This window comes from Paroedura picta, chromosome 12, assembly GCF_049243985.1.
Source record: "Paroedura picta isolate Pp20150507F chromosome 12, Ppicta_v3.0, whole genome shotgun sequence".
Lineage (NCBI taxonomy): Eukaryota > Metazoa > Chordata > Lepidosauria > Squamata > Gekkonidae > Paroedura > Paroedura picta.
In genome coordinates this window covers 51,359,685-51,386,624 of record NC_135380.1, presented here as the reverse complement: position 1 = coordinate 51,386,624, position 26,940 = coordinate 51,359,685, and the positions used below count along the sequence as shown (strand labels likewise).

Below are 26,940 nucleotides of genomic sequence, written 5' to 3'. Positions count from 1 at the left end.
GGTTTAAAAAACACACACACACGTTGCAACGAATCTGCGTTGATTCATTGCAATGGAGAGACCAATCTAGCTAGCAGGTGGTGTTTGAGCTGCCGTTTCATCGTTGCCACGCTCCCCCCGAGTGAAAAAAATTACCCCCCGACCACACAGGCGCGATTTTAGGCCGAAAATAAAGGGAAAGATAAAGAGAAAATAAACCAGCAAATGGGGCTGTGTGGGGCTGTATGGTGATTGGTGACTTAAAACAACTCTGGGGAGGGACTGCAGCCGGGGAAGCCTCGCTGGGTAAACGAAGGTTCGCCGGTGCGTTGATCTCCGCTCGCTCCGAGAAAAAAAAATGGCGATCACTTTGCCAGAAGATCAGAGGAGAGAGCCAGGGGGAGGGACTTTGCAGAAACTGCAACAATGGTAACGCACAGAACTTTCCCGCTAATGTTGCAGATTGGTTGCAAGAGTGTAGCGCTTTCCGGAGGGTGAATCCACTTTTTGGGATTTCCCTGAAAGCGCTACAACGAAGCGCTTTTTGCGGGTCAGTTTCAGGAGTGTGGCAGATTGTCAACGACGTTGTGCATAACTGCAAATTAGTAGTGATTTCAATTTGCAACCATTGTGCAGTTTTGAACTAGTGCGGAATGGCCCCAGGACTCAACCTTTGCTCTATTTCTTTCCTTATGTCTGCATTTTCTGCATTTATGGACCTTGCTAAATGAAGCCATGGTTTTGCATGATGTTGTACCCAGCCCAGTCTCCAGAAGGTTGCTCGTGAGCAAGGAAGCAGAGAACACAAAACTGTACTTACAAGAGTTCCGGGCAGGGAAGGTAATATGGCAAATAGGTCGTCCCACTCCGGAATACAAGCCTGGGAACAGGAAGGGACAGTGAGGGTGGGAGGCTGGGGGGGGGGGGAGGGAGAGCACCATGCAAAATGAACAGGCACAATCAACCGTGACATAAACCTAACATATCCAGACGTGACAAATTTCAGCCAGAGTCTCTACTGCTATAGCTAGGGATGCCAGCCTCCAGGTGGAACAAATAAAGGGAAAGAAAAACACAACCTGGAAAACAGGTGAGAATCACAGAAGTTAGGGATTAAACCAGAAAAACAGAAATAATTTATCTTTAGAGCTCAAAAATTTTTAAAGGCACTTTGGACTGTGTGAAAACTTCAATTCTCTTAAATAAGTAACCTCACAGAATGAAAGTTTCTTCATTTAAAGAAGTTGAAAACATCTACAATGAAGACAGATTCAAGTGGGCCACCGTGTTGGTCTGAAGATGGAAGCTTTGCACTCGAAAGCTCCCGCCTTGAATAAATCTTTGTTGGTCTTAAAGATGCTCCTGGACTCTAGTTTTGTTGTACAATGAAGACAAAGTCAGGATGGAAGCAGCAAGCATACACCCAGTGCTAGGGGTTAGTCTCCCCTCCCATGGAAACTCAAACATAGCTAACCATTTGGTTATTGAAACTACAGGGCTGGGAACTAGGGGGGTACTATCCAAAAGGAGGGGAAGGCATGTGCGGGGAGGATAAGGAGTTGTAAAACTTAGTGGCAGGAAACGGCCTTGGGATGTCAAATTGTGTTACGTCAGGGCAAGTCAGGTCAAGCAGTCAGCAGAACCAAATCATTGAAACAGAATTAAAATCATGGCGGAAAAGCTGAGAATCTGACAGATTGGATGGGCTGTTGCCCAGATCCAACATGGCTTCTCTTGTGATCTTATGTCTGGGGCTGTGATGCTCTACATTCTTGGTGCTGGGGGGGGGGGGTTTACAGTGGGAGAGATTCTGGAATTCTGGCCCTGCTGGTGACCTCCAGGTGGCCCCTGGGCTTGGACTGCTGTGTGGCACAGCTTGTTGGGTTGGATGGGCCTTTGGCCAGATTCATTCACGAAATGCTATAATCCAGTAATGAATCGGAATCTCAAAGCGACTGGCAAACGCCTTCCCTTCCTTTTCCTGTGAGGGAGGTGGGGTAAAAGAGCTCTGAGAGAACCGGGACTGGCCCAAGGTCACCCAGCTAGCTGCATGTGGAGGGGGAGTGGAGGATCCAACCCGGTTCTCCAGATCAGAGGCCGGAGCCTCTGTTGTTCTTGCTTGAAAACAAATCCCAGAAGGACCCCAGGAGAGGAGTGGCAAGCAGAGAGGAGGCCTGCAGGCACTCCAGGCCACCTCAGCCCAGGCAGCAATCACGGGTTGCTTAGCAGCCTGATTTCTGTTCTGGGAGATGGCGATGGGAGGGAGAGTATTGCTGCATAGCCTCATTTTGCCATTTGTTCTCCCCACGGGCTTTTTAAATTGGCAACATCAGCTGCAGGTAGCCTCAAGTGGAGCAGAGGAGGGGGGCGGGGAAAGGGGGCGTTTTGCCCTTTTCTTCTCAGTTGTTTGTAAGAACAAAATGGTCCCCTTTAAAGGGGCTCCGCACACCTGGGCAAGAGAGAGAAATCGGTTCCCCCAGTCCAAGACTGCCTTTGGAGCACCGGATTCATGGCAAAGCAGAGGCATGGCCTTTTCCATTGCCCCTGGATCACATCCTGCGTCTCTCAGGCAAGTAGGGATGCCAGCCTCCAAGTGGGACTTGGGGCTCCCCTGGAATTATAGTTCATCTCCAAGCAACAGAGATCAGTTCCCCTGGAGGAAAGGGCTGTTGTGAAGGGTAGACTGTGGCTCTCCAGGTGTCCATGGACATCCAGCCTCTGAAGGGTTGAGCTTCAGACGACTCTGCTTGAGCCATCTCGTCACTGCTTCCAGGCAGCTGGCTAAGGGTTTTGGGGGAGAGTCAGGGCAGTCCTCCGTGAGGAGGAAGAGCTGGGGGTCATCTGCCTATTGGTGACAACCCAGCCCAAACATCTGCAGCATCTGGGTAAGAGGGTGCAGGAAGATGTTGAATGAAATCGGACGGCTGCTTCCTGTGGGACTCCACAAGTAAATTGCCGGTGGTTTGATGTTCTCTCTCCTATTGCAGCTGCCTGTCTTACTTGCGGGTGGGAAGAGTTAACCTGGAACACTTTGCAGTAATTTCATCTGGATGTGATCCAAATGTGGCGGATCCTGCCTCACAAGCAAGTCAAAATGATAAATTAAGAGGGGTAGGACCCAGTGAAGGATCAAATACAAATCAGGTAGTCATTCTGTATTTGGCACACTTTGAAAAGAGCACCTTTCTAAATCCTTATAGTAACCCTCACCTCTCTAATGTAATCTTTATATGGGGCGCAATATTGATGACATTTTTCTAGTGTTCAATGATGAGGCCTGTATTTCTAGATTTTTTGAGTGGACAAATAGCTTACACCCTTCAATCAAATTTGAGGGAATATATAGTAGTAAAAATGTTTCCTTTTTAGACACCTTAGTGTCTTTCAATAATATAGGTAGATTACAGGTGTCTCTGTTTAGAAAGCCTACAGATTGCAATTCTTTACTTTCTTACCAATCTTATCATCCCCAACACATCAAGAAGAACCTTCTATTTGGGCAATTTTTAAGATGTAGAAGGACTAGCTCCTCAAAAACAGAATTCTTGTCAGCTGCCAACACCCTTAAAAGAGACCTTAAGGATCGTGGCTATCCAGATAAGATTATTCATAGAACTTTTCATAGAGCTCTTACTACTGCTAGGGATTCCCTATTTAGAGACAAATCACCTAAGAATGAGAATAGACTCACCTGGCCTCTGGAATACTCAGGGCCATTCCGCACCAGGATCTATGTAGCAAATTGGTTGTGGAACAAAAAAACGCCATTTTAAATAGTGGAATTCGTCGTTATGCATACCTGCCTTTGTAGTGGAATCCAGTTGCGTTTCAATAGTTTCCCACAGGTTTCCGGTCTCGGCAAAAATCGCTAGCCAGGAAGCGATATTGCTGAGCTTTGTCCCGCCCCTGGCCGTCAATCAAACGAGCAGCCAATGGGCGGCAGTTATCATGCTCCCGAAGAGCCACTTTCCCTTTAAGGCAGGTTAAAAAAAAAAAAAAACACGTTGCAACGAATCTGCTTTGATTTGTTGCAACGGAGAGACCAATCTAGATAGCAGGTGGTGTTTGAGCTGCCATTTCATCGTTGCCACACTCACCCCGAGTGAAAAAAAATTACCCCCCCCCCGCACGGGCGCGATTTTCGGCCGAAATTAAAGGGAAAGATAAAGAGAAAATAAACCAGCAAACGGGGCTGTGTGGTGCTTGGTGCTTGGTGACTTAAAACAGCTCTGGGGAGGGACTGCAGCGGGGAAGCCTCGCTGGGTAAACGAAGGCTCGCCGGTGCGTTGATCTCCGCTCACTCCGAGAAAAAAAATGGCGATCGCTTCGCCAGAAGATCAGAGGAGAGAGCCAGGGGGAGGGACTTTGCAGAAACCGCAACAATGGTAATGCACAGAACTTTCCCGCTAGTGTTGCAGATTGGTTGCAAGAGTATAGCGCTTTCTGGAGGGTGAATCCACTTTCTGGGATTTCCCTGAAAGTGCTACAACAAAGCGATTTTTGCGGATCGTTTCAGGAGTGTGGCAGATTGTCAGCGACGTTGTGCATAATTGCAAATTAGTAGCGATTTCAATTTGCAACCATTGTGCAATTTTGAACTAGTGCGGAATGGCCCTCACCTTTAGCCTACACCATTAAAAATAATATTTCTAAATATTGGAATGTGGTTAGTGACTTGACTGGCATTGAAACACCCCCCAGAGTTGCCTTCAAACGGACAAAGAATACTAAAGACTTATTAGTCAGAACAGACATTTACACAGTTGCAAAACAGCCCCTTTTGCCAAAGGGACACTTTAAATGTGGTTCATGCTCTTTCTGAAACAGTTTCACTGAAGACTCTGATCTTCATCTCTCTAACTGCAATATCACTTTAAAGCATAACAGTTTTTCTAATTGTGCCAGCTCATGTGTTTTATATATTATTTTATGCCCCTGCTCTTTGATTTATATTGGGAAAACCACTCGAGCAATAAGAACTCGACTGATTAAAAAATCTTGATTAAAAAATGGTATTCTTTCTGCCCCCATTGTTGAACAATGTATAATTAAAATCATAAATGGGAACAATTGCATTGTTATGTCTTTTAAAAGTTTGAAACAGAAAGCTTTAAGAGACTAGATGTTAATAAATTACTAGAACAGGAGGAAACCCGAGCTATCTTGAAGATTGGAACTATGGAACCAAAGGGGTTAAACAATTTGTTGGATTTTCGTTGCTTTCTATAACTATCTTAACTTTTTACTCATTTGGTGTTTTGCTGTGTCCCAACTGTGGGCAAATATAGATAGTATTTAGGGCCATTCCGCACGACTTTAATATAGCACTAGTCGTACATTTTGTTTTCGCCACCAAAACTGTGTTCCGCATGACGTCGTAAGCAATCTGTAACACTCCTGCAACTCTAGTGCCAAAATCGCTTTGTTGTAGCAATTTTCAGGGAATCGGGAAAAGTGGATTCACCCTCCGAAAATCGCTACACTCTTGCCAACAACCTGCAACACTTGCAAAAAAGACCTGTGCGTTCTCAGTGTAGCGGTTGCAACAAAGTCCCTCCCCCCTGGCTCTCTCCTCCGAACTTCCGGCGAAGCGATCGCCATTTTTTTTCCTCGGAGTGGGGAAAGCAACGAACCAGTGAGGCTTCATTCACCCAGCGAGGCTTCTCCAGCTACAGTCCCTCCACAGAAGTGCTTCAAAGCTCCCCTAAGTCCCCAAGCACAACACAGCCCCCTGTTCGCCAGTTCCCTTTAATTTCGCCCAATAACTGCGCCCGTGCGGGGGGGGGGGGATTTTTTTTTCCACTCGGGGGAGCGTGGTAACGATGAATAGCCAGTTCACATGCCAGCTAGATGGGTCTCTCCAGTTGCAATGAATCAATGCATATTCGTTGCAACTTTTTTTTTTTTTAACTGTGCTTAAAGGGAAAGGGGCTTTCCAGGAGCATGATAACAACCGCCCATTGGCTGATCCATTTGATTGACGGCCAGGGGCGGGAACAAGCACAGAAAAAAATCGCTTCCTTTCTAGCGATTCCTGCGAGACCGGAAACCTGTGGGAAACGAATGAAATGCTACTGGATTCCACTACAAAGGCAGGTATGAGTAACGCCGAGATTCCACTATTTAAAATAGCGTTTCCGCTTTGTGGAACCAATTGGCAACATTGGTCCTTGTGCAGACTGGCCCATGTGTGGAATGGCCCAATTGTTGCCAATTGCTTTAAACTGAAGCCACAAGGGGAAGGAGACGATCAACATAGGGAGTGCAAGGAGAACATAGGGAGAACGATCGGAGGCAGCCCAACCGGCAAGGCCAGCTCATAGGGAACCAAATGTAAAAGGATTCAGATGTCTTTATACTAACGCCCGAAGCATGGGCAATAAGAAGGAAGAGCTGGAACTTCTCATGCTGATGGAAAGGTATGATCTAGTGGGCATCACAGAAACGTGGTGGAATGATTCTCATGACTGGAATGTGATGGTGGATGGATATGAACTGTTCAGAAAAAACAGAATAGATCGAAGAGGTGGAGGAGTGGCACTGTATGTGAGGAAAGGGCTTACCTGTCAGGAAATTCTAGTGAAGGAGAGCATATCTACAGTGGAAAGCATCTGGGTGAAAATAAGTGAGGGGAAAACAAACAGTGTGGTGGTTGGTGTCTGCTACCGACCGCCTGACCAACGAGAGGATGTGGATGCTGCACTTTGTGAGCAGCTTGAGAAAATATCCAAGTGGCAGGACCTTGTCATCATGGGTGACTTCAATTTCCCAGATGTGTGCTGGGAAACAAACTCTGCAAAGCGTCCTCAGTCATGGAACTTTCTGACCTGCCTGGCTGACAATTTCATTTATCAAATGGTAGATGAACCCACAAGAGGTTCAGCCATACTGGACTTAATACTGACCAACAGGCAAGAGTTGGTGGATGAGGTGAAGGAGGTGGGGACCCTAGGGGGAAGTGACCATGTCCTCATAGAATTCCTTTTGAGATGGGGAGCCAAGGAAGCTTGTAGCCAGACGCGGATGTTGGATTTTCGTAGGGCAAACTTTAATAAACTCAGAGACATGATGAGTGTCATACCATGGACGAGAATGCTGGAAGGGAAGGAAGCATGTGATGGGTGGGCACTACTCAAACAAGAGCTATTGCATGCTCAATCAATGACTATCCCAGAAAGACGAAAACACTGCAGGAGCTCTAAGAAGCCTATTTGGATGAACAGAGAACTTCAAGAGGAACTAAGAAAGAAAAGGAAAATGTTCAGGAAATGGAGGGAAGGACAGAGCTCTAAAGAAGAGTACCTACAGGTTACTAGGCACTGTAGATCAATCATCAGAAAGGCCAAAGCTGAGAGTGAGCTAAGATTGGCCAGGGAAGCCCATTGTAAGAAGAAAAGATTTTTCAGTTATGTGAGGAACAAACGTAAAGTAAAGGAGGCAATAGGCCCACTGTTGTGTGCAGATGGACAAACTCTAACGGAAGATGCAGAGAAAGCAGAAAGGCTTAGTGCCTATTTTACATCTGTTTTTTCCCACAGGTCAAAGGGTTTAGGCACATCTAGAGATGGCTGTAACCAAAGGATAGTGTCTGGGTGGCAGGTTAACATGGATAGAGACGTTGTCGAGAGGCATTTAGCTGCACTGGATGACTTCAAATCCCCTGGTCCAGATGAAATGCACCCGAGAGTACTCAAAGAACTTTCCAGAGAACTTGCACAGCCCTTGTCCATCATCTTCGGGACCTCTTTAAGGACTGGAGATGTCCCGGAGGACTGGAAGAGAGCAAACATTATTCCAATCTTCAAAAAAGGGAGGAAGGATGACCCGGGAAGCTACAGACCAGTGAGTCTGACCTCTGTTGTGGGGAAGATAATGGAGCAGATATTAAAGGGAGCGATCTGCAAACATCTGGAGGACAATTTGGTGATCCAAGGAAGTCAGCATGGATTTGTCTCCAACAGGTCCTGCCAGACCAACCTGGTTTCCTTTTTTGACCAAGTAACAGGTTTGCTGGATCGTGGAAATTCAGTTGATGTCATTTACTTGGATTTTAGTAAAGCTTTTGACAAGGTTCCTCATGATGTTCTGATGGATAACCTGAAGGACTGCAATCTGGATTTTCAGATAGTTAGGTGGATAGGGAATTGGTTAGAGAACCGCACTCAAAGAGTTGTTGTCAATGGTGTTTCATCAGACTGGAGAGAGGTGAGTAGCGGGGTACCTCAGGGCTTGGTGCTCGGCCCAGTACTTTTTAACATATTTATTAATGATCTAGATGAGGGGGTGGAGGGACTACTCATCAAGTTTGCAGATGACACCAAATTGGGAGGACTGGAATATACTCCGGAAGATAGAGGCAGAGTTCAACGAGATCTGAACACAATGGAAAAATGGGCAAATGAGAACAAGATGCAATTTAATAAAGATAAGTGTAAAGTTCTGCATCTGGGTCAGAAAAATGAAAAGCATGCCTACTGGATGGGGGATACGCTTCTAGGTAACACTGTTAGGTACTTGTGGATTGTAAACTAAACATGAGCAGGCAGTGTGATGCAGCGGTAAAAAAGGCGAATGCCATTTTGGGCTGTATCAACAGGGGCATCACATCAAAATCACAAGATGTCATAGTCCCATTGTATACGGCACTGGTCAGACCACACCTGGAGTACTGTGTGCAGTTCTGGAGGCCTCACTTGAAGAAGGACGTAGATAAAATTGAAAGGGTACAGAGGAGAGCGACAAAGATGATCTGGGGCCAAGGGACCAAGCCCTATGAAGATAGGTTGAGGGACTTGGGAATGTTCAGCCTGGAGAAAAAGAGGTTGAGAGGGGACATGATAGCCCTCTTTAAGTATTTGAAAGGTTGTCACTTGGAGGAGGGCAGGATGCTGTTTCTGTTGGCTGCAGAGGAGAGGACACGCAGTAATGGGTTTAAACTACAAGTACAACGATATAGGCAAGATATCAGGGAAAAAAGTTTCACAGTGAGGGTAATTCAGCAGTGGAACACCATAAGCTAGGAGTAGCTGCTGTTATAATGACCTTGTTTTGTTTTTGTTTTCTAAAAATTTAAAATGATAATAACAATATAGACTGCTGCAATTTGACAATGCCTTAGTAATACATAGGATTCGTATTATTATAATTGGAATGTCTTATTTCTGTTCCAGATATTCTGTCTAAGACAGTGGTCCCCAACCTTTCTGAGGTTGGGGACCGGCAGGGCATCGGGGCGCGGCCCGCGGCGCCCCCCGCGCGGGCCACGCCCACGCATCGGGCCGCGCCCACGGCCCGCACCCGTGCATCGGGCCGCACCCGCAGGCCGCGCCCACGGGCTGCGCCTGCTCATCGGGTCGCGCCCGCAAGGGCGCGGCCGGCCCTGATTCCCTCTCCCCGCCCTCCCGGAGTAAGAAGCTTCCCGGGCCGCAAGCTTGCGGCCTGGGAAGTTTTTTACTGCGGGGGGGGGGGCGGGGAGAGGGAGCCGCGGCCCGGCGCCATGGCCTTTGCGGCCTGGCGCCGGGCCGCGGCCTGCAGGTTGGGGACCACTGGTCTAAGAGACATATATTTACTTATATGAAGTTTGTCTGAAACACTAATAGCATGTATTTATTACATTTATCTTTTATATGTATTACATTTATTTACTAATAATTACTGTTGTACAACTACTAATTTCATCTTTGTATTTAATGTCCCTTGACAAAGCCAGTGGGCAGAAGGCGTTGGGACGGCTTTGTATAATAAGGCAGTGGTCCCCAACCTTTCTGAGGTTGGGGACCGGCAGGGCATTGGGGCGCGGCCCGCGGCCCGCGCGGGCCACGCCCACGCATCGGGCCTTGCCCGCGATCCCCGCCCGCACATCAGGCCGCGCCCGCACATCGGGCCACGCCCGAACATCGGGCCGCGCCTCCGCATCGGGCTGCGCCCCGCGAGCCGCAAGCCGTGCCCGCACATCGGGCCGTGCCCGCACGGGTGCTGCCTGGCCCCAATTCCCTCTCCCCGCCCTTCCGCAGTAAGAAGCTTCCCGGGCCGCAAGGTTGCGGCCTGGGAAGTTTTTTACTGCGGGGGGGGGGCGGGGAGAGGGAGCTGCGGCCCGGCGCCATGGACTTCGCGGCCCGCCACCGGGCCGCGGGCCGCAGGTTGGGGACCACTTTAATAAGGATTCAAGACTCTACAGAAGTCTCTTTTGGATATTGTGCTTGCCACCTTGGCATCCCAGTGCCTCTAGACTGGAGTTCTCAAGCAAGTCAGGCAGAGCTGGCTAAAGGTATGGTGGACAACAGAGGAGAGTTAGGTCTAATGTTACTCCCAGATTGTCAACCTGGTTTCTCTTTTTTCTGTTCTTAAATTTATTATTATTATTATCATCATCATCATCATCATCGAAAATTGTACACATCAACCAATTAAAAAAAAAGACACAAAACAAACCTTGGAACACTGCCACCAACACCAACCTGATACCCCAGAATGAGAAATAATGATAATAAAAAAACACCTCCCCAATAAACAAAAACAATGACACAAACATTTAGAAATTATCTCTGACCATCTACAAATCAGGTTCTTTAGTTTTTTAATACCACATGCACACGAAATATTATTAGAAAGGAAAAATTCACAATTATATCTTCATTGGCCATTCATAATTATAATATATGTCTTTAGTTAATAATAATATAATCATGAAATAGATATTTACATCTATTAAATCTTCACTTTAGAATACATTTTACTCTCTTCTTATGATATCCTTGTCTTAACTAATTTATACGCATAACCAACAGTAATACCTCCATTTACCTTATTACTTTTAAGATAGTTTACAAATGGCTCCCAGTTTATTATAAAACTATCTAGCATTTGATCTCTCATTAATATTGTTAACATCTAATTCTGCATACTCCTTAACCTTATCTAACCTTATCTAACACTTGGTATTTTTTCATTTTTCCATTACGGAACATAAATTATTCTTGCTGCTGAGATCATGTAAAGTAATAATATTCTCCTTGCTTTTGCTATTTCAGGATCCAAAATATTTAATAAATATAATTCTGGTTTAAGTTTAAATCTAGCTTAGTTATTTTCCGTATATATTGATGAATCTGTACCCAATTTTTTTTGCCTCTGAATGTGTCCACCAAAGGTGGTAAAAAGTACCACCAAACAATTTACATTTCCAACATTTTGTTAAACCATTTTTGCAAATTTTAAACAATAATACCTGAGTCAAATAACATCCACAAAGCATTTAAACATAATTTCCCCTTATATTAGTTGCTAATGTGTATAATTGAGTCATTGATTCTTATATCACTTTTATCAATTTCTTCTCAGTATTGTATATCTTTGTAATTTATCTTGTTTGAATATACATAAATCAGCCTCATTTTTGCTTTTTCAAACTGATAAATCTATCAGTTTTAATGTTTTCGTATAATTGTCTATATAGAAACCAATTGCAGGTACCACTTGCTACTGCAATATCTTCCCTCTGTTTAAATTTTATTTGCTGTTCAGAGTAATCTAACAGACTTTTATATTTTAAATAGTCCTTTGGGTGCCATTTCCCCCTACCATATAATGCCTCATGTGGCAATACCCAGTATGGGATTTTTGGCCACAATTGATTCCTATATTTAGACCACACTCTCATTTGTCAAAAAGAAACAACTTTACATTTTCCAACAAACCTGGTTTCTCAAGGGAGTACAAGCCCATCCCAAAGAGGACAAGCAATTGACCAACAGCACCTCTGCCATTTCTGACTGGAGTTCAGTTGATCAGCCCTCATCCAATCCACCAGTACCCCAAGGCACCAAATATGAAGGGGATTACAGTGATCATTGGGCGGGGAGTTTGTGTGTGAAGAAATACTGCAATGTATAAAAGACAGAACAACAGTTCCAGTGCTCAAGCTCTCATTCTATTTAGAAGGATCTCCCCCCCTTCCTTGAACCTTTTGCAGCATTTGGTGATTTCTACTGAGAGGGGAGGGAGACGAAAAGTGACGGAGACTCACCAGGTACATAAAGGAATGACGATCAAGCAGATGCCAGGAAGAACCCATCTAGTTGCATTTTGACATTTCTTCTTGCCTGGGTTAGAACAAACATTATAGAAAAACTTGGGGCCATTCCGCACCAGGATCTATATAGCAAATTGGTTGCGGAATGAAAAAACGCCATTTTAAATAGTGGAATTCGTCGTTATGCATACCTGGCTTTGTAGTGGAATCCAGTTGTGTTTCTATCGTTTCCCACAGGTTTCCGGTCTTGGCAAAAATCGCTAGCCAGGAAGCAATATTGCCAAGCTTTGTCCCACCCCTGGCCGTCAAGCAGCCAATGGGCGGCCGTTATCATGCTCCCAAAAAGCCCCTTTCCCTTTAAGGAAGGTTTTAAAAAAAAACACGTTGCAACGAATCTGCATTGATTCGTTGCAACGGAGAGACCCATCTAGCTAGCAGGTGGTGTTTGAGCTGCCGTTTCATCGTTGCCATGCTCCCCCCGAGTGAAAAAAAAAATACCCCCCCCCCGCACGGGCGCGCTTTTCGGCCAAAAATACAGTGCAAAATAAAGGGAAAATAAACCAGCAAACGGGGCTGTGTGTTGTTTCATGCTTGGTGACTTAAAACAGAGCTGGGGAGGGACTGCAGCCAGGGAAGCCTCGCTGGGTAAACGGAGGCTCGCCGGTGCGTTGATCTCTGCTCGCTCTGAGAAAAAAAAATGGCGATCGCTTCGCCGGAAGATCAGAGGAGAAAGCCAGGGGGAGGGACTTTGCAGAAATTGCAACAATGGTAACGCACAGAACTTTCCCGCTAGTGTTGCAGATTGGTTGCAAGAGTGTAGAGCATTCTGGAGGGTGAATCCACTTTTTGGGATTTCCCTGAAAGCGCTACAACGAAGCGCTTTTTGCGGTTTGCTTCCAGGAGTGTTACAGATTGTCAACGACGTTGTGCATAACAGCAAAACAGTAGCAATTTCAATTTGTAACCATTGTGCTATTTTGAACATGTGCGGAAGACCCCTTGCTTTAACCTATAACTTTTGTCCATCAAGGTGTTTTCTGTAAAGACATACCTTAGGACTGCACTTGTGCAGGTCAGCCACCAGAGGCTCTCTTACAGTTACTCTAGTATTTTAACCACTCCAAGACGGAACCTCTCCCTTGCAGTTTTCATTATAGGCCTTTTTCCTGCCTAATGCTCACATGCTTTACAGCAAGAGCCCCTCCCCTTTCCCTCAGTCCTCCTGAGCCACCATGTATGTCATGAATGTGATTGCAACCTTTGAACTCCCAGCAGAGTAGGAGGGAGGGAATGTGTGCCTGCACAGAAGACACCTCGTTGAACAACAGTTTGAGGTGAGTGCAACACTTTTCATCCTCAGTCTTCAGTGCAATCCCACATTAGGACACAACAGAGATTCTCACCCTGGAGGCAGGGTGAGTTTCAGTGGAACAAAACTAGGTGGGATGTGCAAGCATAATGTCCAAGTATCTGGGCACTATAAACAAACTGATGAGGTTGGAGCTCTCTCTACAATCTCCCATCAAGTTAGATTTTGACCAAGTGTCAGGATCAGTCCCTGCTCTCTGCCATGATTACTGTTCAAGTGAACCTGTCTGACTCCATCTTGTATGCTGTCTGTGTTGTGCCTTTGCTGGAACGTTCCCATGTAACCAAAATGTTCCCATGTAACCAAAACCCCTGCTTGTAGTTTTCCTTTGATTCCCCATTGCTTTGATCCTTGCATTTTCACACTGCATATTCCCCCTACTGTGAAACAATGTTACCTGGTTCCTGTAAACAGTTTATCAGCTAGTCTGAGGAGCCAGCCTGACCAAGGCCGCGCTAACTTCAACACCTTGGCAGGAAGCCTGGGATGGCACCTGGGTGAGGGGCTCCCCCCCTCCCTTGGGAACGCTCAAGTTTTGGGCGGGAGAAAAGTATTGATAAGTGCCTACTGTTCTTGCATCGAACAGATTTGACTTTGAACGTTATAGTGATCTGATTTACTGCCAATTAAAGCTTTCTTCTTATAGAAATTTTGGTTGTGAGTTTTGTCAGTGCTTGACAAACAACTGGTTAAATCAAGAATCAGGGATATTGGACATCAGTCAGATTTAGAAAGGTCCCCTACCTTTCTATCCTCTGACAAGTTTAAATATATTCTGGCATTGGTGATGGAATTGGTTTTTAGTCCTGCCCATCCGGGGCTGGCCGAGGTGATGAGCAGTAAGTCAGTGGAAGCGCACTCTGCTCTGGGACGTTGGCTGCAATGAGACATGGGAAGGGATAGTGAGTTTCCACAATTCAAAGCCAGCTTATAGGAAAAAGAGGGGGTGTTCAGCAAAGGGGGGCGCATGTATGTGCCCGCAGTGGCAAGGTGGGAGGTGCCAAGGTTGTTCCATGATTCCAGGCCAGTTGGACATTTCAGTCTTCATAGAATCATAGAGTGGGAAGGTGCCTCCTGGGTCATCAACCCCCTGCACTATGCAGGATACTCACAAACCTATCGCTCATCCACTGTTTTGTAAAAATGTTGCACCTGGTGAGAAGGAACTATTGGTGGCCTACCATCCAGGCCGATATTGAAAACTATGTGAAGGGATGCCGCCCATGTATCACTGTGAAAGCTGTGGGGGTCAGACCAAAAGGTCTCTTACAGCCATTGAGCATACCATCGGCCCATTGGAAAGAGCATATCATCGGCCCACTGCCAAAAGCCATCCTGCAAACTCAGACTGCCTTTTGTCGGACCGTTCAATGTGATTAAAGTGGTCAATGATGTACCTGTTGAACTGGTTCTTCGTAAGACGTATAAGAACGTTCATCCTGTGTTTCATTCTAGTCTTTTGAGGAAAGCACCTGCTCTGGACCTGCGGCATCCCGCTCCAACAACCCCTTTTCCAGTCTTTGTGGATAAACACACCCATTGTGAGATTTGACAGATTTTGGACTCCTGATGGCATCGTGGACAGTTACAATACTTGGTGGATTGGAAAGAGTCCCAATGGGGGACAAGGAGTGGGTGGGGGCAGAGCATGCATGGGCTCCCAAATTGGTTCGTGCCTTCCATGAGGAATTTCCTGACAAGCCGGCACCACCCCTGGGTGGCGGTTGAATGGGGGAGGTTTTTCTCAGGGGAGTAGGATGTCAGAATCCCCCCCTTATCTTGCCATGTTGATTATGATTGATCCATTTATTGCCCTGCCTTGTTGGCCTGTGATGTATCCCAGTTCCTGAGCTGCTTGGTGCCTCAAGGACAAACATGCTTTCGGTTCCCACCGCCAAGCTCATCCTCCCCAGCCTCCCTCTCCCACCGACGCCTCTGTAGTTTTAGTTTGCACCAAATGTCTGGGCTCCTTTGAAATGCAGGCCACCACCTTCCCAAGGGAGGGAGGGAGGGAGGGAAGTGCCTGGGTTTCTCTCTGAATACAGATCTGAATAAAGAAATTTGCTTTCAAAGAAGTTTTCCTGTTTCAGTTAAGGAGCACTCTTACAGGTGGCATCTCTCCTAACTGGAGAGCTGAAGAGCCTTGGAAGAGCGGGGATGCTTGCCAGATGTTCTGCACTGCCCTCCTCAACGGCCCTTCTCAAAATATCCCTCTCTCTGAGAGATCCTGCCTGTGTGGATCTAGACAACTTGGAACCACAGAACATGTCGTACTGCGCTGTTCATTTTACAGTGATATCTGTTTACAATGAAGGACTCCTGTGTTAAGAAGGTTCCCTGGCCGTTCTGTGCTGGGGAAAAGGTCACTGAAGGACGAGAACCCTTAACTGCCAGCTGTTACAGCAGTGGTTCTCAGCCAGCCGGTCGCGACCGCCAGGGGGTTGATTGACCTACTCACGGGGGTTGCCTCAGGCCCCGGAGAACGCTGGGAGAAGGGCGGCAGTGGCGCCATGGCACTGCCCTCCTCCAGGCCGCTGTCTGAGGAGGAGCCCAGGAGGCAATGCCTTGCCCAGCGCCCATGGCATGGCCTCTTCTGCGCCATCTCGGTGAGCTCTGAGGCGGCGGAGACAAGAGGAGGTGTGCTCAGGGGAATGCAGGGCATTGCTTCCCGAGGACCCCCGGTGCAGAGGAGGCCAGCGCCATGGTGCTGCCGCCATCCCAGGAAGCAACGCCCCGCGAGCGTTCCCCAGAGAATGCCTTGGCTTGGCTCCACTGCCTCACCTCACCAAGGTGATGTGAAAGAGGCCAGCGCCACAGCGTTGTGAGCAGGGGCGGCGGTGCCTGTGCATGCGCCCCTGTGCACACACATGTGTGCGCGCTGCCCCTGCCCCTCCTATAGGGGTTGCAGAGGGAGAGCGGTTGAGAACTGCTGTGTTACAGCAACGTTTTGTGTTGCCATCTATAAAATTCATTGCCTCGTGGCACGGTGATTTTCTGTGAAATTCGTGTATCATAGAAGAAGAAGAAGAGTTGGTTCTTATATGCCGCTTTTCTCTACCCGAAGGAGGCTCAAAGCGGCTTCCATTCGCCTTCCCTTTCCTCTCCCCACAACAGACACCCTGTGAGGGAGGAGAGGCTGAGAGAGACCTGAGATTACTGAAGAAGAAGAAGAGCTGGTTCTTAGATGCTGCTTTTCTCTACCCAAAGGAGTCTCAAAGGGGCTTCCAATCGCCTTCCCTTTCCTCTCCCCCCAAAGACACCCTATGAGGGAGGGGAGGCTGAGAGAGGTCTGAGATTACTGAAGAAGAAGAAGAATTGGTTCTTACATGCCGCTTTTCTCTACCAGAAGGGGTTCAAAGGGGCTTCCAATCACCATCCCTTTCCTCTCCGCACAACAGACACCCTGTGAGGGAGGTGAAGCTGAGAGAGACCAGAGATTACTGAAGAAGAAGAAGAGCTTGTTCTTATATGCCTTTTTTCTCTACCCAAAGGAGTCTCAAAGGGGCTTCCAATCACCTTCCCTTTCCTCTCCCCACAACAGATACCCTGTGCGATGGGAGAGGCTGAGAGAGCCCTAAAATCACTGCTCGGTCAGAACAACTTTATCAGTGCTGTGGCGAGCCCAAGGTCACCCAGCTGGTACATGTGGGGGAGTGCAGAATAGAATCTGGCTCACCAGATTAGAAGTCTGCACTCCTAACTGCTACGTCAAGCTGTGATTGTCCGCTGGCAGGGGCTCATGGGAATTGTAGTCCATGGACATCTGGAGGGCCACAGTTTGACTATCCCTGGACTAGAGTGACTACTAGAGAGCCTCTGGTGGATGACCTGTGCAAGTGCAGTCCCAATGTGTTCCTTTACAAAAGACACCTTGATCATCATGAGAACAGCCCTTCTCAACTTTTTTACCATTAAGAAACACTTGAAACATTCTTCAAGCTTTGAGAAACCCCAGAAATGGCACAATTGTGGAGAATATAGTTGGGAAGCAGCAGCTGTGTAGAAGATTTTTTGGGAAATTTTTAAAGAGATGTTGGATAGACATCTGACAGAGAGGCTGATTCTGTGAAGGTTCAAGGGGGTGGCAGGTGACAGCAGGTGAGCGATTGGGATGTGAGTGTCCTGCATAGTGCAGGGGGTTGGACTAGATGATCCATGAGGTCCCTTTCAACTCTATTATTCTATGACTAGGGGTAAAGCCCGTTGTCTCCAAGAATACAATGGGCGCTAGAGCTTGGCGGTGGGAAAATTAAGGGGAAGAGCTGTCCAGTCTGTAAGGGCATGGGGTTGAATGTGTGTGTTGTGTGGGAGGTTGTGGTGGTGTAGTGGCAAATGGGGACATGGATGTCAAGAACCTGTGGTTTGGAATGTTCATCGAGTGTGGGAGAGGACTGACCTTTGGGAATTGTGGCATAGTGGTTACAGATGAGTTTTCCAGAGTCATGTCTTCAGTTATGTGAAGGGAAAATCAGACTGGAGACTCTTCTTAGGGGAAGATTACAAGGCAACCAATTCCCCCCAGTTCTGCGTCATTTCCCTTCTTGTGTGAATTAGGCCACATTCACCAAAATGCCCCTCTGCCCTAATACACATAGGGTAGTCACAGTACACAGGTGTCCACCCTGTTCCTTCTTCTCTGATGATAAAATGTTATGTGCCCACATGCTTCTTTCATGGTTGCTCCTTAGAAGAACGGATTTTTGTACCCTGTTGTTTACTACCCAAAGGAGTCTCAAATCAGTTTACAAACACCTTTTCCATTGGTCTCCCCACAATAGTCAACCTGTGAGGTATGTGGGGCTGTGAGAGGTCTGAGAGAACTGGAAATGGGCCGCAGTGACCCAGCAGGCCTCAGGTGTCTCAAAGCATTTTCCAATCATCTACCCTTCCTCTCCCTCTCACTATTTACAGTTTCAGGCTGTAAATATTTATTTAGATCTTCCTGCACTTTCCAGACTCACAAGAATGATGCTGGTCTCCCTGTCTGCGCCCCAGAATACAAACAGTTGCTGATAAGGGCTGGCCATAACCCACAGGCCAGGAAGGACACTCCTGCACCACTCCCTCCCAACTGCAGGCAAAAATGGCTCATTTGAAGGCTGGACTCTGAGGCATTGTACGATTTTGAAGTCCCACCTCCAAACCTCCAGGAATATTTCCAACCCAGGGGTAGCCAACCTCCAGGTGGGGCCTGGAGAGCTCCTGGAATTACAGCTCACCTGCAGAGTATAAAGATCAGCTCCCCAGGCAGAAAGGGCTACTTTGGAGAGGGTTGTGGTAGAGAAGAAACATTTAAGCCCTCCCACACAGGTTTTTGTTGAATTGAAAGACTTGAGGCCTACTGCACAGGGTTGTTGTGCAGATGAAACAGGAGACAAAAGAGCCAGTTTCTTCTGCAGAATAACGCTGTGCAGTGGCCTTAAATCTGCAGAGTTGCAAAGAACAAAGACACATGGCTTGGCTGTGTCTAACCCCCGGCCAGAGCAGTATTTTAAGTGAGAAGGTGCTTTTCTGTGGCCTCCTTGTCAGCCGTTTGGCAGAAGGAGAAATCCCCCCCCCCAAAGGAATGCCTACCCCCATGCCCTGGCTCCCCTGCATTGCTCTCTGAAGGAAAATGCCTCCCTCCCCTCAGTCAGGGGCTGTCAGAGGTTCCTTCGCAGCAGGCCTGAAGGGAGGGAGGGGAGGGAGCGCACTCTGCAGCCTCCTGCCAGCTCTGTCAGGGCTCTGAGGCCATTTGCAGTTGGACTTGACAGTCAGGACAGCCTTGGGGTGAAAAGGGCTGGCGCATCCTGTCCAAGCCTCTGTTCTCATCCCCCTTGGCAGCCCTTCTGATCTCCTCTCCCTTTGGTGGTCAGGAGCAGACTGGCAGATTGCCCCTGGCTGGATGGAATTTTGGTCTGTCCTGGTAAGGGGCCAGTCGGAAGGCGCTTTACGCCTTCCGATTGGCCCCTCCGCTTGTCAGTCCAGGGCCATGGGACCAATTGTTGCCCCTCCCCATCACGGACTGAGCCCACCCCAACACCCCTTAGTGTTTTATTAAGAGGGAAAAGATTCTATGATTCTAAGAAGAAGAGTTGGTTTTTCTATGCCACCCCTCCCCTCCCACCCCCTCCAGGCCCATCATTGGCCATTTTGGAGTCAGGTTGACGTAACCATATGTGATCCTATCACCCAATAAATGATTAAAATATATAAAAAATGAATTAGCTCTCACCTATTTGGGGAATGCTTCCAGAACTGTCAAGAAACCCCTGGGTTTCACAAACCCCTGGTTGAGAAAGCCGGGGTTAGAGCAACAGATAAAAAACAGGATGCATTCTCTCTCTCACGCACACAAACAAACGCACATTTACACAAGAGATGACTATCAACCTCTGTGTCTTGGGGAAAGTCTCTAGGTTCTGATCCCATTGCTGGCTCATCCCTATTTTTCTTTATTTCTAGTTCAGCTTTCAAGGCAGGGGAGAGAGTGAGTCAAGACGACCAAAGGATGGGATTTGGAATCAATAAGGCCATCGGGTTGGGGTGCTGGAACTAACCAGAAATGGAAAAACAGAAACAAAGCAAAGTATACGCCTTAGCCTGACTCATTAAACAGGGTGACCCCATTCTGAAAAGCCAAAAAGAGGACACATTTCCTGAATGACTACTGCAAACAGCTAATCACTGTGACAAATATCATTTGAAATTACTCTTGAAGCTGTGATCATAGCTGCTCACTAGGAATACGCTCCTTTTTTATAGAGCCCAAAAGAGGACGGACACCAGAAGAGAGAACATCTGGTAACCATGAAACGATGCAAAAATGTTGTGTTCAGATTCCGCTGGCACAAAGCTGGATACAGCAGGACAGACCGGAGTGCCCTGGCATTGCCCTGCCTAAAGTCCACCCATTGGGAACATCTGCCCCCGCCCAGAAGAATGTCACCTTAATATTTTATGAGGCCAACGGAATAGTTGGAGCTTAAATCTTAAATTTTAAATTGTATGATGTTTAATGATTTGTATGTAATTTATATAGTAAGCTGCCCTGAGCCCCTAAATTTATCCAACCCCAAGTTGAGGTTCAAATGGGTAGCCGTGTTGGTCTGAAGGAGCACAATCAAATCAGACTCCAGAAGCACCTTTAATACCAACAAAGATTTATTCAGAGCGTGAGCTTTTGAGTGCTCACTGCTTGAATAAATCTTGGTTGTTCTTAAAGGTGCTACTGGCCTCTGGTTTTACTGAACCCCAGGTTACGTTTGTGAATCATTTTACACTGGGCAGCCATCTTGCCTCTGCAGAAAAACTCTCTTGAATCTTGGAGAGGCCTTGTGAAAATGAGCTGCTTGCTGGAGAGCCATCCTCCCAGCTTCCGGCACCAGCCCCCCCCCCCCCCGGCCAATCCAGGGTCTGTACAAAGCACACTGCGGGGGGGGGGGGCATCTCTAAGCTAGATGGGAGTGCTGGCAGAGAGATCTTGGGATGCTGCCAGGAAGAACCGCCTGCCCTTCCTCACACGGGCAAAGCTCCGTCTCCATCTTAGCGACAGGGGGATAGGAGAGCAAGGAAAACCCACAGCAGCCAAAGAAGGAGAGTTGCTTCTTATATGCCGCTTTTCTCTCCCCAAAGGAGGCTCAAAGCAGCTTCCAATCGCCTTCCTTTTCCTCTCCCCACAACAGACACCCTGTGGGGTGGGTGAGGCTGAGAGAGCCCTGAGATTCCTGCTCTGACAGAACAGCTATGTCAGTGCTCTGACTGGCCCAAGGTCACCCAGCTGGCTGCATGTGGGGGAGTGGGGAATCAAACCCGGCTCGCCAGATTAGAAGTCCGCACTCCTAACCAGGACACCAAGCTGGCTCTTCCATCTTTGCGTCCTGTGGGGGAGGCAACAGCTGCTGGCTTGCCTGGTTAAAGGAATACTCCCAGAGCTCCAGTCCAGGCTGTGGCCCAGGGGAGACACACTTCCAGCAGCACACTCTGCTCTTTGCCACTGAAGCCAGAGGTCTCTGTGAGAGAGAAAACGGGGCCCCATCCCCAGAATAATGCTGGAACATAGAGCCCTTTCGGGAACCAGAACATCCTGAGCCAGGTTATTTTCACAACAGACAATTTGTAATCAGAGAACTGTTCTTTGTCTCTCTCTTGAAGAAGAAGAGCTGGTTTCTTGTGCCCTGCTTTTCACTACCCGAAGGAGTCTCAAAGCAGCTCACAATCACCTTCTGTTTGTCTCCTCACAACAGACACCCTGGGAAGTAAGTGGGGCTGAGAGAGCTCTGACAGAACTACTCTGTGACAACAGCTCTAACAGGACTGTGACTAGTCCAAGGTAACCCAGCTGGCTGCATGTGAAGGAGGAACCGAGAATCAAACCTGGCTCTCAGATTAGAGGCCGTCACTCTTAACCAACACACCAAGCTGGCTCTAATCCTCAGATCCCCAAGCCATCATGGAATGCTACTGGATGACACACTCTCAGCCAAGCCTACCTCACAAGGCTGTTGGGGGGATAAAATGGAAAACAGGAGAACAATGCAGCTTTGGGTCCCCACTGGGATGAAAGACCAGCAATGATTCAGAACCTAATGCGTGAACTAGGAGCTACACCTTCTGTTCCATATGTGGAACCACTAAACCAAATTAAGGTTCCATGCAGAGAGTGGAGGAGGGGCACCATCCTTTTTTTAATTTAATTTTGTTAGATCATGGGGAATGATCTTCCCTATTCATATCATGCTACACATATCATGATACAGTGCTATCATGCTACTCTTAAGTACGTTCTGTCACCAAGCAAGTGTGGGGATGAGAAGGGCTTGAGACCAAGTGAAAATAAAGGGGAGGGGGGACACTGAAAAATTAGTTGGGAGGAGGGAGAGAGAAATGAATGAGAAAATGTGAAAAAGAGACAAAGGTTGTTTTGTCTTGCTGCAACACCCTAACCAACACTTTGCAAGGTCTGGAAAAGAAAGGAAGAGACAAAGGCTAGCCCACCTGGGCTGATTCTATACTTACAAAAAGCAGAAATTGCACATTTACTCATGGCGGTTTTTGAAATATCAAGGCTTATATCCACTCCAGGATATAGTGGAGGAAAGGGAGAGTCACCACAAATCAATCATGCATGTTGCAGAGGGAAAATTTAAAGCACCCAAAATCAAAATGGAATTTGAATTCAGTGTAGGCTGCAGGGATTTAGTCGATCTGGGAGTGAGTAAAAATCCCTGTGCAGACTACACCCTGGTTAGCAGACTGGTCCCTATTGTCGCAGCCCTCAGTCTGGTCTTCCTCCAGTCCTAACTTGGTTTAGCATGATCTGTCCGGCAAATTTGCTTCAGTCTTGGGCAAAGGGATGCCTCACGGATACTAGAGTCCCTTTTGCTGCACTCAGACTTCCCTGCACCCCTAATCCTGAAGCCAGAACTGATCCCATATGTCAGCCACCCCTGACATATGGGATTTCCCTCAGTTGTGACTTGATGGCACTTCACACACACACACACACACACACACACACAATCAACAATGCATTGTAGGTCATTAAACCAGTAAAATGACTTTGGCTGTACTGCATGTATTTTGGACTTACCCTGCATTTTCACCTTCTCACCCCATTAGAGATGCCAGACCCCCACAGGGTCCCAGGGAAACCCTGGCTTTGGCATTACTACACCCACTTGGGGGGTTTCAGAAAGTGGGGGGAAATCAACCCCCCCCCAAACATGCACTTTTACAGCAATCCTCCCCGCCCCGCCCCACTAAGGAAAAACATCCCCATGTGCTGATGTCACCCACAGGTGACACTCTGGGTCTTGGGCAAAACTCTATGGTCTGAGGCTGAATTTTTACCATAGAGCATTGCCCCCAATGTGCATACATCACTTCTGGGTCCCATTGGCATTCTGGAAGCTCTTTTGAGTCGGGGGGGGGGACTGCTGAAGAGCAACCCCCTCCTCTGTAGCAGCACCTAGCAACTCTATGCTCCACCCACTTTTTTCACAGGTGCCAATTTCTGGAACCCCCCGTGTTGCCCCCCAAGCCCCTCTCAGCACCTAGCAACTCTATGCTCCACCCACTTTTGTCTGACTGCACTTTGTCTGACTGCACTTTCACCAGTTTCCTGAAGGAGGGATGCCCAGCCCCCAGGTGGGGCCTGGGGATCCCCTGCAATTCCAGCTCCTCTCCAGACTACAGAGCTCAGTTCCCCTAGAGGAAAGCGCTGCTTGGGAGGGGGACGGAGGGATGCCAGCCTCCAGGTGGGGCCTGGGGATCCCCTGGAATTCCAGCTCCTCTCCAGACTACAGAGCTCAGTTCCCCTGGAGGAAAGGGCTGCTTGGGAGGGGGACTGAGGGATGCCAGCCTCCAGGTGGGGCCTGGGGATCCCCTGGAATTCCAGCTCCTCTCCAGACTACAGAGCTCAGTTCCCCTGGAGGAAAGGGCTGCTTGGGAGGGGGACTGAGGGATGCCAGCCTCCAGGTGGGGCCTGGGGATCCCCTGGAATTCCAGCTCCTCTCCAGACTACAGAGCTCAGTTCCCCTAGAGGAAAGCGCTGCTTGGGAGGGGGACGGAGGGATGCCAGCCTCCAGGTGGGGCCTGGGGATCCCCTGGAATTCCAGCTCCTCTCCAGACTACAGAGCTCAGTTCCCCTGGAGGAAAGGGCTGCTTGGGAGGGGGACGGAAGGATGCCAGCCTCCAGGTGGGGCCTGGGGATCCCCTGCAATTCCAGCTCCTCTCCAGACTACAGAGCTCAGTTCCCCTGGAGGAAAGGGCTGCTTGGGAGGGGGGCGGAGGGATGCCAGCCCCCAGGTGGGGCCTGGGGATCCCCTGCAATTCCAGCTCCTCTCCAGACTACAGAGCTCAGTTCCCCTGGAGGAAAGGGCTGCTTGGGAGGGGGACAGAGGGATGCCAGCCTCCAGGTGGGGCCTGGGGATCCCCCGGAATTCCAGCTCCTCTCCAGACTACAGAGCTCAGTTCCCCTGGAGGAAAGGGCTGCTTGGGAGGGGGACGGAGGGATGCCAGCTTCCAGGTGGGGCCTGGGGATCCCCTGGAATTCCAGCTCCTCTCCAGACTACAGAGCTCAGTTCCCCTGGAGGAAAGGGCTGCTTGGGAGGGGGACGGAGGGATGCCAGCCTCCAGGTGGGGCCTGGGGATCCCCTGCAATTCCAGCTCCTCTCCAGACTACAGAGCTCAGTTCCCCTGGAGGAAAGGGATGCTTGGGAGGGGGGCGGAGGGATGCCAGCCCCCAGGTGGGGCCTGGGGATCCCCTGCAATTCAAGCTCCTCTCCAGGCTACAGAGCTCAGTTCCCCTGGAGGAAAGGGCTGCTTGGGAGGGGGACAGAGGGATGCCAGCCTCCAGGTGGGGCCTGGGGATCCCCCGGAATTCCAGCTCCTCTCCAGACTACAGAGCTCAGTTCCCCTGGAGGAAAGGGCTGCTTGGGAGGGGGACGGAGGGATGCCAGCCTCCAGGTGGGTCCTGGGGATCCCCTGGAATTCCAGCTCCTCTCCACACTACAGAGCTCAGTTCCCCTGGAGGGAAGGGCTGCTTTGGAGGGGGACGGAGGGATGCCAGCCTCCAGGTGGGGCCTGGGGATCCCCTGTAATTCCAGCTCCGCTCCAGACTACAGAGCTCAGTTCCCCCAGAGATGATTTGGAAGGTGGTCTCTCTGGCTCTATATCCCTCTGAGGTCCCTGTCCTTCCCAGGTGGCATCATGGAATCTCTAGGAATTTCCCAACCTGGATCTTTCAGCCCTATCTAAAAACTTCCCAACCTTACCCATGCAGCACAAGGATGGTCGCAGCCTCCCCATGTCTGACCGTGTCACCGCTTCCACTCCCAGCTGGGCAAGGTGTGTTCCTGGCAGGCCGCTGTCATGAGTCTCCGGCGAAGGCGTGTTCCTGGCAGGCCGCTGTCATGAGTCTCAGGAGTGGCATTCAGGGAAGAGCCAGGCTGACAACCTGTTACGATCTGAAAGTCTCCTTTAAGCTACTGCTGGTGGCAGGAAACAACAGAAGCACAAAGATCCGGTTTCAAGCTGACAAATAAACCCCTGTATGTGTAACTCGCTCTGCTCCTCTGGATTACAGGAGCCGCTAAGAAGTTTGTCCCTCTGGCCCACTGCCCAGAATGGGCAGAACGGCTTTCTGGAAAACAGACATCTGGAGGAGAACTCCCTAGGGATGCCACCTCCAGGCGACACCTGAGGATCCTTCAGAATTACAGAAACTCTACAGCGGGAGATCAACTCTATCTATCTATCTATCTATCTATCTATCTATCTATCTATCTATCTATCTATCTATCTATCTATCTATCTATCTATCTATCTATCTATCTATCTATCTATCTATCTATCTATCTAACCTACTTACCTTCCTACCTATCTACCATTTGATTCTTACCCATGCTGGCTCGTGGTGGGTCACAAGAATAAAACCCCACAAGAAAACAATCCCCAGCATGAAACCTTAACCCTGAAGGTGAATGTAAGTAGCCAATAGGATCCTCCATCTCAGGCATAGATGCTCACAGTGACCAATTTCTGGATTGGATGTAAACCAATTTATTATTTATTTCTCTACCCTGCTTATTCCTGACCTAATTAAACCAGTATCTGGATAGGAGAATTCCAAGAAATCCCTTTGGAGGTGGTTCCTCCAAAGAACACTGGGGGTCATAACAGGGAGGCAGCCAATGGCAGACCCCTCCTAACATCCCTGGCTAGTGTTTCGCTCTGAATCTCTTAATTCTTCTACAACTTCTAATTGTAACTTGCTTCTATAAGCAGTTACTCTGCACTTTTTATTTAGGGCTAAAGCAAGATGAATTTTACCTAATTTCTTGTTTTTATTTTTTGTTTAAATCTTCGTTTTATATCCCACCACTCTCCCTGGATTTGTGGCAGGTTAGACAAAATAAATTATTTTAAATTATTTAAAATATGTTAATGTTTCTTCTTTATGTGCAGACTTCTAATCTGGCGAGCCAGGTTTGATTCCCCACTTCCCCACATGCAGCCAGCTGGGTGAACTTGGGCTGCTAAAACTGTTCTGACCGAGCAGTGATATCAGGGCTCTCTCAGCCTCACCCACCTCACAGGGTGTCTGCTGTGGGGAGAGGAAAGGGAAGGCGAATGTAAACCACTTTGAGACTCCTTTGGGTAGAGGAAAAAGGCATATAAGAACCAACTCTTCTTCTTCTTCAGTAACATCAGGGCTCTCTCAGCCTCCCCTCCCTCACAGGGTGTCTGTTGTGGGGAGAGGAAAGGGAAGGCGAATGCAAGCCGCTTTGAGCCTCCTTCGGGTAAAGCGGCATATAAAAACCAATTCTTCTTCTTCTTCTATGTAAGTTTTTTGTAGGCATATCTGCATTTTGCTTTTTAACTCAGTTGAAAATTTCCACGTGTTTCATAGGAGAGTTCAGCCCATTAATATTTACTGTTACTACTTTTAATGTATCAATTTTATCCTAATGTTAGTGCCACGGTCATTCCTTCTCCTGAGCACTTTGGTGAACTTTCTTTTATTGCTTGAATATTTTTCTTCACTTCCTGTTCTCCACTTGCAGTTCCTTAGCTTGGC

At 48.2% G+C, this 26,940-nt stretch overlaps 1 protein-coding gene across 2 annotated transcripts in view; it reads right to left on the bottom strand.

Moving 5' to 3' along the window:
- GBGT1 (globoside alpha-1,3-N-acetylgalactosaminyltransferase 1 (FORS blood group)) overlaps positions 1-25,326 on the bottom strand; it is a 30,689-nt gene extending 5,363 nt beyond the window's left edge. The window contains exon 1 of one of the 2 annotated variants that reach the window (XM_077305572.1): positions 25,136-25,326. The gene's annotated coding sequence lies outside the window, so the exon portion shown is untranslated. Of the gene's footprint in view, positions 1-799; positions 839-25,135 lie in introns of those variants that run through there. The other variant, XM_077305573.1, reaches the window with a different exon arrangement.
- Positions 25,327-26,940: the final 1,614 nt, after the last annotated feature.